The sequence below is a fragment of the Rhipicephalus microplus genome, unplaced genomic scaffold, assembly GCF_043290135.1.
Source record: "Rhipicephalus microplus isolate Deutch F79 unplaced genomic scaffold, USDA_Rmic scaffold_21, whole genome shotgun sequence".
Classification (NCBI taxonomy): domain Eukaryota; kingdom Metazoa; phylum Arthropoda; class Arachnida; order Ixodida; family Ixodidae; genus Rhipicephalus; species Rhipicephalus microplus.
The window spans coordinates 2049406-2061882 of record NW_027464594.1 but is presented as its reverse complement, the minus strand read 5'-3'; positions in this window follow the sequence as shown (position 1 = coordinate 2061882).

Sequence of the window (12477 nt, the reverse complement as noted above, 5' to 3'; positions counted from 1 at the left end):
TAATTTCCTCTCAACTCGCGGATAGCTCACGCAAGCAAAAGTGCATATGTGACAGCTTTGGCTAACTCAGCCATCCGGAAAGACTAAAAAATGTGCGCGAAACACGGCACCATGGACACTACACACGCGCAATCTCGTCTGGCAATTGGGGCAATCGGCAATCATGGAGGCTTGCTCCATGCCGGCAAGTGCAAACATGTGCGCTCGCAGCGATTTCGAAAAGTCAGTCGGTAGGTTCAAAGCACTGCAATCTGCACAGTTCCGAGAGCACACGTGTTTCTGTTTGTCCTCGAATGGAGAAAGCTTTGGTCTATGTATGTCGGTACTGTGGCGCGCCGTACGCGAACAAGTGCAATGTGCAGAGACGCCTAGGTGCAGCGTGTAAACATCACGCGTTTGTAGCAGAGAACCAGTTTGGCTGTAACATGCAAGGACTCGTCATGCTGTGTCCGAGCAGCGTCGTCTTCTGACTACGGCATCTGAGGTACGTGACCAGATAGCTCGGGTTTGTGATAGCGCACTTGAGCAGGTAGGCTAAAAAGACAAACAAGAAACACGCGAATCGAGTGTTCGTCACGTGTCATGTTACTCGCTTGCGTCTCTTCTTTCTGCGCCACCTGCTCAAATATGCAGCCCGTGTGCTCAGATTTGGGTGCACGTTAAAGAACCCCAGGTGGTCTAAATTTCCGGAGCCCTCCTCTACGGCGTCTCTCATAATCATATAGTGGTTTTGGGACGTTAAACCCCACATATCAATCAATCAATGCTCAAATATGCAATCTTACGAACTCGTCCATATTTCAGTTCTTGTAAGTTTGTGGTTACCAACTGCATGACTCTGCGTAGATTTGCACGAGCATGTTGTAGGGCGTCACCGTATAATGTAATAATAACATTGCGGAATCAGTAGTGGTAGTCATGCGCGTATTCGTGCCTACAGTGAGCTATCAGTGCAAGGCGCTGTCCTCTTGAGATGACATGAAGTGACAAGAATTTCATTCAAGCCTTGAGGGACATGATACTTAGGGCAATGCCTCCTAGTTGCATAGGGGAAGCATAGCCCCGCTAACCCCATATCAATTCGGTGGCCACGCCCACGATGGCACCGAAAGTCGAAGTTCCCTGGCGATGTCGTGGCCCCTTTGGACGGCTTGGAGTTCCCGAGAAAATGTATGATTTACTGATGGTGATAAGGTTAATCATATTCAGCGGAATTCTCATCGAGAAGATTATGCAGAACTGATTCTTGGGAGGCGCGGCAAGCACAGCAAATGTCATTTGTTGAGGGACATGTTTGTCGTGATATGTACTTAATGGAAGTGGATAAAAAGATGGCTTTCCCCTGGCATGGACCGAACGGGCAACTTTCCGGTTACGCACTTGATGCCCTTGCCCCTCCATGGGTTGCCAGTGGCAAGTTGTCTTTTCGTCCACCTTACTCACTACAATGCTTGAAACAGCAAAATTAACGCTCCCCATACCTCTCTTGTCTTCATTATCTACTGGTTTTCATTAAGTTCAGTTCAGTTTATTTACCTTAAGGGTCTCCCAAAGGAGACGTTACATAAGCGGTGCGTTAACAAAACATTCACATGATTTATACATTAATAGTTTCAGGTTGTGTCAGACAAGGAAACGAGCCTTCATGATTCTCTCTATTCGTGAGCAGCGGTTGTGGTGTATTTCATAAAGGTGTAGCTTCGCATTTGGGGTCATTGCGTGACAAACAACCCAACCATTCTGGCGACGGTCTCAAGTGTGCTTAAAAAAAAAGAGCATGGCGATTTTTTGCTTTGAAAACAACAAACTTCCAGAATATTTCTTAGAGTAAAAGCTTTTGGTCACATGAACAGCCTTTCGAATTTTGCAGCATGTCTTGTGGGTGTTGTTTTTATGAAAAAATTATCCTCAGGGTATCATTCTTTGTTTCAATATCAAATTTAGTTGAAATGCTAAGCAAAGGCATTTGTATAGCATGTTCTAAGCTCAATAATATTAGTGCAACTTTTCTGCCATGTGCGCCTCCAAACATTTTGCCGACATGTTCAGTGTTTGCATTTTTTTTCTCCTGTAATGTGGCGCTGCGCATGAATATCTGAGTAATGAATAGTTACTCTACAGACGGTATATTTAGTGTAAAAAAAATTTTGAGCTCACTGAAGTTTCTAAATTTACTAGAAAACATCACAGGATTGAGGAAACCGTAATTTTGGTCAACTTTGAAATGCAGTTTATACCACATAAATGCATTAATTATTAATGGCTTTATAGCTCAATTGAAAAGAAATAAATCGTTCTGCTTGTATGGCAAGTTTACTCATTACAATTTTTGTTTTAAGGACTGATTTTTAAAGTTCTCTGTTGACGGCTGTTTACTGATTTTGGTAATATGGCAGCTTTCTCGTTAGTTCTTCATTGGGAGTTCTTCTTTTTATATGGTGATGTACACTGTCGTTCTTTTATAAAAGGAACACACAATCGCGTGATCTGCTCTTCACAACGGCTGCCTATAGTCTCTCACAGTGCTTGTCCAACGGCCATAACTCGTTGTTTTGTTTGCCAATAGATGACGCCAAAAGCCAACGTCTTTTCTTTTGCTGCCAGTTGATGATGGTCCTGTAGGCAGCCACCGCAGAACGCACGCCACGCGCTCATGTGTTCCCTTTCATTAAGTACGGCAGTGTACCCAGTAGCATTTTGTTGCTGGTATGACACAAGCCACATTAATTTTTGTTATATGTCTAAATTATTCCGAAAAGTGTCCCACAGACAGCCAGAGGTTGGGGGGGGGGGGGGGGGGTCACGAATGTACTGCTAGACTGTGCACTTCGATTTGTGTTATTTTGTGATCGTGAACAGGTTTGAAGACATGGAAGGAAGCAGCAAAAAAGGATACTTGCTTCAATGCAAAAGGAAGTTTGTGGGAAAAGAGAATTCTGTGCTCCCTCTGTGACTAATCTGCATGTTACACTTCACAAGGTGAGTGAGTACTGACCATGTGACATCCATTCCAAATTTTCAAATTTTATGGCTTTGGCTTTGTAAAGACTTGGAAAAAACCCACTGCCATAATCATTTGTGAACAGTTGAGTGCATTTAGGCCTTCCCACTGACAATAAAGATCAGAAGGCTCTTTTTTCTCATGCCAATTCAGACGCCAAGAGTGCTGCTTTTACCGTAATAACGTGCGCAGAAAGTGATGAAAGTCAAAGCAAAAATCTTATCTGGTAATGCCGCTTAAAATTTTTCACACCAGCTCTCCATGAAGTCGGGATTTGACAGCATTTTTTAGGGTTTCAATAATTTTTAGCTAACAGTGATTTATTTAATACTGTGAATAAGATATAGGTTTGACATAAGAAAGCTGGTTTTTATGAAGTTTATCTAGCCAAGTGGCACTCCACATTGTGAAACTATGCCTTGGCGTTAAATGGTGGTATTTTGGCAGTGCACTTGTTGCATGTTTTGCACATTTGTTTACCTTGTCAGGGCCTTGAATCGTGCTTCTTCGCCAAGCTGCTTTCGAGTGATTGACATAAGCAGCATGTCAATCACTCGAACTCAATCGCTTGATGGGCCGAGAGGAGGAATGCGATTATGGTGTGCGACAAATCTTCGGTTGTACTCGATGGATCCTTAAGATTTTTGCTGCGTTGAATTTGCGAGGCAATAAGCTCTTATAGTGAATCCATTCCATCAAGGCTTTTTTAAGGGGAAAAATGAATAACTTTTAAGCAGATAAATTGTTCTTTGAACATATGAGCATATAATTGTCTCTTGTTAATTGTAGGTTCATCATTTAAGTAAAAGATGACAGTGAGTGTTTTATATCAAGTTTTTAAGTCTAAATCTTCGCACATTAATGTCGGCGATTTCAAAGTCTTCTTTTTTGTATTTTACCCATATTGTTACAAAATTTCTGGAAACTTCGTATGATATATCTCAAGCTTCATTAAGCAGAATGTACTTCATTTTTGTAAGAACTATGTGGCCCTTAGTAGGAGTCTTTGAAATGTTCACATACTGCGAAGCTGTTACGAGACCTTCAAACTTCATAGTGACATCACCTGTATTGTCTTTTGCACATCTTTTTCCTTATGAAGCGCTCCATCTTGGTGAGAGGTAAGCTTTTAGTATTGTGAAAGGCTTATTTAACAATTCGCTAAGAGTCTCTTTTCTCTCTAGTTATCCTTTAAAGGGGCCCTTCATCACTTTTTGAGCATGGTCAGAAAACGCTGCAAATTGGTAGTAGAGGCTCCTCACAACACACAAACCAAATATTATAGCACAGCATGCGGCCTGGAATCCACAATAAATTATCAAAGCCAGTTAAAATTACTTTCTGTTCTCTAGAAAAATCATGGAAGACGTTCAAAAATTGCTCGTAAAAACCCATCTATTAGCCATTGATTGATTTTAACATAGCACGCTTGTTCGTTAGAGAGATCGCTGCAAGAGGTCGTCACTTGTCGACGCATGCACGTGCGATCACACTGAAAAAGTCTCGCATTCAAAGAAAAAAAAAGTATTCAAGGTCACGAGGCGCGGGTGACGTAACTTCTTTGCCCCTGCCACCCCTCCCTGCTTAGCTTCCAGCATTTTCGTCGGGACGACAGAAGAGAGAATGCAATTGCAGCATGTGACACGTCTTCGTAACTCCACTCGCACTGGATGGATTCTTAAAATTTTTGCGGCATTGGCTTCGTGAAGCAATAAGCTCTTCCAGTGGATTCATTCCATGGTTACTAGAAAAAGTGTTTCAAGGCCCCTTGAAAGTGCCAGTAACCAACTTCGCTGTCCAAAATTTCTGGAGAATTAACTGCACGCTTGTACAATGTGAAGATGCTGCTGCAAGAACTCTGCGAATAAATACTGTAATAAAGAAGTCATAGGGTACAGAGCAACCCACCTCGTCTGGTTTGGGCTTCTTACTCAACCTGCTCATCCTTTTTAGCGGCAGTGATGGGTGCGTCGAGCCTGTCGTTGCGACTACGCCCACTTCGGCAACATAACACGACATCGGCGACTACGTTATCTATTCACAGCCAATGGCTGAGTGAGGCTTCCTTCATGTGACGCTCGTGTCATAGCAATGCGGGAAGGGAGCGAGGTATGCACTGGTACTCTGGTGGTATGGTTGTGAGATGCCCCTTCATTTTGGAGCCTTCTGTTCTTGAAGTGTTGTTTTTCCTGGTTGTCTAGGAGCTCTACCAAAGCAGCAGAGGGCAGCACAGGAAAATTAAAATGCTCATTGGGCTGCCTAAATAACTGAAACTACATTACCGCAAGGCGAAGCTGCCGTTTTACAGTGCAAAAGACTGATCGATGAAGTCAATGCTGCATAATGTTGCCCATGGGCATGATTATGCCAGTCCTCGACGTCTTTGAACAAGCCGTAGCAGCCACACGTCCCCTCTGGTGCTAGGTTGTCTCTTCCTTTGTATGATGAGGCCATTTTGTGCCAGGCCACCCACGCTCGCATCTTGGAAGCATCAAAGGACCCCCGCTCGCCACGCTCAATATGCGCAGCTGAATGTCGTCCATGCTGTCGCTGCCATCTCTTTCAGGAGGCTGTCTTGACCGAAACCATTTCGGTCGTCATTTTAAATTTTGTGACGCGGCGCCGCAACAGCATGCCCCTCGCTCTCACGTTCTTAAGACAATACTCATATTTGGACGGCTGTCAGCAGGCCCACTTCCTTTCGGCAACTTGTTCGCAGAACCGCAAACACTCCTCTCTGCTTGGCTCAAGTGCCGATCCTAACACTGTGCAGGAGCCCATCATGTATTCGTGCAATGCTCTTACCTTTTGACTGGGTGGCTGAACTTGCTTTTAAAGTTTTTTCTTTTGTGCTGTAGGTGTGGAGCAGCGATGATGAAGGGTTGGCTGACAGTTCTAATGACACAGCATACTTGACTTGTGACAGGCGTTTCTGACATGCTGGACCCTGGCAAGGAACTACGGTCGAGTTTGGTGGATTTCGGAACATGAATTTTGAAACAAAGGCTAGGCTGTTATCTTGGCACAAGTCGAACTGGATGAGGCAAGTTGTGGTACTTTTCTGGCCACCCCTATTTGCTGAAGGCACAGTTTTCAGGGTCCGATTTTTATTGTGAATTTGCGACTGAAGAGACGGAGTACTTTCCCACGTTGACCATCTGAGGAAATGTCGGTGGAATCAAAAGGTATAGGATGACAAAGGAAATTGCAAACTCACAGTCACGTGCAGTGGACTCTCGTTAAATTGAATCTGAAGGGACCAGTAAAGTATGTTCTGTTCAACAAGAGTTAGTGTTATCCGTGAGATGATCAGTGGTGCAGAATGCAAGAATAAAACCAATCGTGTCAAAAGTGCTTGTTCCATTTAAGCAGCAGTTCCATTTAAGGGGTTTCTGTTTACCAAGAGTCCACCGTAGTTGTGGCAGTGAAGACAATGGCAGTCAACCCAGTAGAGACTGAACTCTTCATTAGGCGAATCTGTACCTAGCAAAACTAGATGGTCATGCAGTACTTCTAAACTTGTACCGGGCTATGCAATGAATAAATTATTGCTGAAGTGGCATTACAGGTAACAATAAATAAGTAAACATTTGTGCTTGTAAACATTGCCACTTTAAATTTTTCTTTTGGCTCTTGTATATAAATTCACAGATTTAATTAGTCATTTATATTTTCATGATGCAGAAACAGCAGAAGTCCGAAATAGGAGAGCTCCCTTTAATCATATGCATGGCACTCTCAAAGAGGATTGGGCAAGAACCTTGTCTTGCTTTCTTGCTGCTCGAGATCTTCTTTCTTTAAGCTGTGCAGGTTGAATGCAGCAATATGTATGTGGCTGATGAAGTTAAAATGTCTGGTTAATGCCTCCCAGGTGTCCTTCAAGGAATTGACTTGACTTGCCTAATCTGAACATTTTTCTTTACACAACATATCATTTGTGTTATGAGTGACATTTCCTGTATTGTGTCAGCAGACTACATATTAACAGACATGTTTGGTTTGTACACAGGTATGACAGTGGATGACAGTGACTAGTGGTCTTCCTTTGCTGTGCCAGAACTTTTGATTCAGGTAATGCACCTGTCCATCAAACCTCAAGGAGTAGATGGCCAGATTCTGGTGGGTCTGAAAGGGTAACTGAGCTTGGACGTATTGACTTGTTTGAAAGATCTGTTGGTGATGTGAAGTTAGGCAGAGTCGAAAGAAGCCTTACGTGGCTCATGAGTAAAAAAAATCCAGTGTATGGTGTTCGCAATGTGAATAAGAATAGTTTCAAAACGTGGTAGTAGAACAACTGTCTCTTAAGATCATAGATTTTCGTCTGCACTGCCCATAGTTTTACCTAAGCAGACTGCCAACTAAAAAAATTCAGTATTAGGAGGAGTAGGGCAATGGAATGGTGAATTAGTTAAAAGTTTTTCCATCTTTAGCAGCAAAACTGTTGGAGCTTACTGTAGTTTGTGTAATGTTGCAAAAAATCGCAGGTTGGTAAGCGTCACAGATATTAGACAAGCCCCCTCTACTGAATACAGCGGGAGCAAGCTTTAAATGAAAAATATGCTCAGTTCAGTGGAGCATGTCAAACACATGAAAGAGAAGGAAGAAAGACACTTGGGAGAGAAAGGAAGTGATAAAAAGACAGAGAGAAGTAAAGGAAATAAAGACGAGATAAAAATACCGGGGAAAACAGAAAGCACATGAAAAAGACAAAAAAAAAAAGCAGAGAGAAAAGAAAGATAAAAATAGAAAAGCAGGAAAAAGAAAGCGAAGGAAAGCAAAAAAATTGGTTCCAAATTTGCTTGTTACACCCCAAATGTAGTCGAAAGACGATAGTCTTGCATCTGGAGAAAGTGAACAAAACGTTTATTTGATGTTCTGCTAAAGAAAATCGATAAAGGGTATTCTGGAAGCGCTGCATTAGAGTGCCTCGAGCGTGTAGCAGAGATGAACGAACGCATCGAGGCACATTAGACACAAGCGCCATCTGGCAGTTATCTTCGAAAACGAAGGCGTGCAGCCCATGGAGAAAGATGCGCGCTAGTGTCGGAGGTAATATGGTGTAGATCACAAAGCGACGGGCAAGTGCCACCACCGTGACGTCGTAGCAAAGCATTGGAAACACCTTCTTGAGCATCGCGTTGCACTGCCAGTGCAGCGCAATAAATGCTACATTTCTTAGTTATTTGTGTGTGCCTCTTTTAAGTGTAAAGGCAGACATACAAAACTTTGAAGTGTTGTTATGGCGCCTCAGATATGCGCAATAATTGCTTTTTAATTGACAATTGCACAACTATGAACCTTGAGCAATATTGGTGGGCGCTGCGAATCGGGTTGGCCGTTTGGTGCCCTTTGAGCCATCGTTAGGGCGGACAAACAGACAAGTGTACAGACAGATAAACCAAAATGTTTCCGTAGAAGGTCCCCAAGAAAGACTATCGTCTTTAAAAAAAAATGAAATTTGAAGGCCACCCAGCTGCGCTTGTAGTTAAGGCTGGGCACCGCTAGTGCACAGGTGCCATAATTTTTTTTTCAACTTACCTTTCAGGTGATGCCTGGATGTTTTTTTATGTTGCAATTAAATGCAGTTTTAGAACACAGTATGCAGTAGAAATTGTGGAAACAGCACTTCACTGCTGTGCTTTCATCAAAGCAAAGAGAACATTTTGCCACTGCACTGCAGGTTTTGTGGCTTTCCTTTCGCAATGTGCCGCTATCTTGGCGTCAACGTAAAGAACGAAAATTGGTGCTCAGGATAGCCACAGAAACACGTTTCTCTAGTCAATAATAAGAGCAGTGCGCTTTCTGACCATGTGAAATTCTGCCATGTTGTCAAATTGGCCACCTTGTGAGCTTTCGTCGTCCCATAGGGCTGCTGCGGCCTTTCTGATTGGCTTTGAATGCCACCATTACAAAAAGCACCATCCCTACAATCTTTGTCTTTTTTTAGGAGCGAAGCTCCTTAAGGCGTGGGCTGTGCGTCCCCTGTATGTAACCACCTCTCGTTCAGTTCTAAGTGTTACGCTAGCCACCGCCTGATCTAAAGGGTACAGCCATATCCATCCGTCCATCCGTCCGTCCATCCATCCGTCCGTCCGTCCGTCCGTCCGTCCGTCCGTCCAAAAGATGCAAGATGTTATAAACTAGACGGCGGTACGTGTAGTTGATTATGAAAGATGCGAGGTGTTATAAAATAGGAATGATGCCACATATGGCGCGTGTCATCGTTCAATATAGTGCGGCGACGTACGCTAGGGGGAGCGTTGCAATAAAATCGAGTGGGCAAAATGTACGGAGGATTCATGGTTTACCAGGTTTACCTCCGGAGCTTCGCCCACTCATCATCATTCACTTCGTGGATATGGCGGCATTTTTTTGTCTTAGAATATTGCTAATTGTTATGTTTCTGGCTTTTATTTCCACAGGAGAATGGAATTTAATAAAGAACAGACTGTTCACATGGAACATGCTTATACCCGTGTTTAGTGTCTATCTGCTTTAATAAAGTTGTATGAAAGAACAGCAGTGATCTATACTTTATCTGAATACACTCAAACCTTGATGTAGCGAAACCGGGTATAATGAATTATCAGTTGTAACGAAGTACTGTGGAGCCCCACTATATCGAACTCATTTATATCAAATTATCCCGTATATCAAACAATTTCTAAACACGGCAAATTTAAATTGAGAATATATAGCAAAAGTTATTGTTACTTCGAACGAAAATAGCGATTTACATTGAGAATATATAGCAAAAGTTACTGTTACACCGAACAAAAATAGCGATGACAATCGATATATCAAACTCCATGTGCCTCAAAAGTGCCCCAGCAAGTTGGCTTTCCTTCGTGGTGGCGGGGAAAACTGCCAGCGCCACCCTGGAAAAAGTGGTCTAGACCCGGTTGTGCATAGGCGAACACCCCTCTTCAGGAAAGGATTCTGGCCCGCTTGCAGCCAATCAGAAGCAGTCGTCCTTTCTCCAAAGCCAGGAGGCGTTAGAAGTAAGCGCCATTTTTTTCTTTCTTCATGCTTGTGTGCCTGCTGCTGCCTATTTTCCTCGAGTCCTCATTCAGCGTGGTCGGTGTTGGTGGTGTTGCCTGTTGGTGCTCTGATAACTTTATTGGCACTCTCTCATCATGGCTAGCGCAAAGAGGCAGAATTTGTCATTCGCTGCGAAACACGAAATCATAAATAGAATCGAGTGCGGTGAAAAGAAGTCCGACATCGCCGTTGCGTACAAAATTCCAAGGAGCATACTGAAGTACAAGGCATACATTAGGGCCAAGTCAGACAAAAGGCCAGGGGCCCGTGGCGCCCAGCGTGTGCGCACTGCTGTGATGTTGAAGCGGCCATTTACAAATGATTTGTGGATATTCGGTCGCGAAACAGCCCGGCGTCTGCCCCTATGATCAAGCAGAAAGCCAAGGACCTTGCTTTCCTGCTTGGCAGGAACGATTTCCAACGTGGTTCAGGCTGGCTCCAACGGTTCAAAGAACGGCATGGCATCGTTGGCAAAGCTGTTACAGCTGAAAGCAGAGCGGCGGACTTGGACAGCGTAGACAAATGGCTCGAGGAAAACTGGCGAGATATCGCAGCAAGATATCAAGCCCAAGATATCTTCAATCCAGATGAAACTGCTCTATTTTGGCAAATGTTGCCGAACAAGACACTTCCAAGACGTGGCGACAAGACTTGCGGCGGCAAGGCAAACAAAGCTCGTGTGTCCGTTCTGTTGGCAGCTATTTTAGATGAATTGAAAAAGTTTCGACCTCTGGTTAACGGGAAAAGCACGGCAACGCGGTGTTTTCGAAATGCGCTGTCGCTTCCAGTTACCTACCGAGCAAACTTAAAAGTATGGATGACAGGGGAGCTTTTCAGCAGGTGGCTATCATCGTGGAATGATAATTTGGTAGGCAAAAGTCGGACAATTGTTCATCTCACCACTGCAGTATGACCTTCAGCAACATTGAGCTGCATTTTTTGCCCCCAAACACTGTCTGTACTGCAACCACTGGATGAAGGCGTTATACGTGCAGTAAAAGCTGGCTATCGGAAGCGCCTGGTGGAGAGGCTGCTACAGAACTTTTGTGTCAGCAGGGAGCTTAAGGTTGACTTGTTCGGAGCTCTTTCTATGTTGAGTAGATCATGGGCAGATGTCAGGAGGGAGACGATCCACAACTGCTTTAGGCATGCCGGCTTTTGCATGCCTGGTGATGGCTACCCGAAATTCAGATGACAGCTCTGAAGACACCGCAGGTGTTTCTGCTGAAGTTTAGAGTGAGCTGGTAGAGTTCCCGGGAGCTATTGATGGATCGACATGTGACGAGTTCGTCAACGCGAACGATGATGTCGCCATCATGGGTCAGCTACAAGATGAGGACCACAATGCAGACATCGTGCAGACCATGAGCCAAAGTGACAGTTATAAGGAAATTGAAGATGGCCCGTTGCCTACATCCTCCCAAGTGATTAGTGCACTTGTGTTGGTTCGGCGCTATTGCGTGAATTTGGAAGGTTGTGGTCTCACCTGCTCAGACTTGGTGGACAACGTAGAGGCCTGCGTGCTGTTGCAGGCGGTGAAGTCATTCACACAGAAGAAAATCCGAGACTATTTTGTTCCAAAGTAGGGCATGCAAGTAAGCCACCATATTAATAAAGGGCTTTGCTTATTGTTATGTACCTTTGTGTCAAATCGTATAGAGGGCCTATATCGAATTATGCCATATATCGAACTAATAAACGTTTTTTGGCGAGTTCGATATACCCGGGTTCGACTGTAAATAAAGAATAGCCTGGTCATACAGTGTTGCTAATGTATTTATAATGAACATTCACATATAATGATGTATTTTGGTGACTTTGTAATGAAGTTCAGACATTTGTAGCGGGCATTCGGACCATTGCGGCAATCGTTCATTCAGACCATTGCGGCACTCTTGCCCGAAGACTAATCAAATCCTAGTAGAAAAGTGGCATTTTTGGCTAGCAGAGGTCAGTCTTCAACAGTGCTAAGTGCATTGTAGTGTCGCCTTTTGAATAATCCTCAAGGGTCATCAATGGGGTTGGCTGGGTGTTACCTGTTTACCAGCCTCTTAAGTAATACTATGAGGGCATGTATTTGTTGAATTTACTTAGTGGCTTAGCCAGTTAATATCTGTAGTTGCAACTTGGGGTTTTCAGTAAAATAAACTTAAATGTCTTATTAGCTACATGCGAATTAAGGTAAGTTTACTGTACTCAAAGACTTAGTGGTTTTCCTTTGGAAAGTTAAGAAACAACTTTAAATGGTGTTGTGGGGAGCTGCTACTTGAAAAGACCGTATCTTAAGCACATCTCCAAATCTAACGAAAATTGGCATTGTATAGTGTGATAGAATTGGAGAAGGCTGAAGAGACGCTGCCCTAATTAATTGAAGCATGCTAGCTTTGTTATGTCCGGTGTTGTCGTCGGCCCATAGACGTACGCGTTGGTCGCGA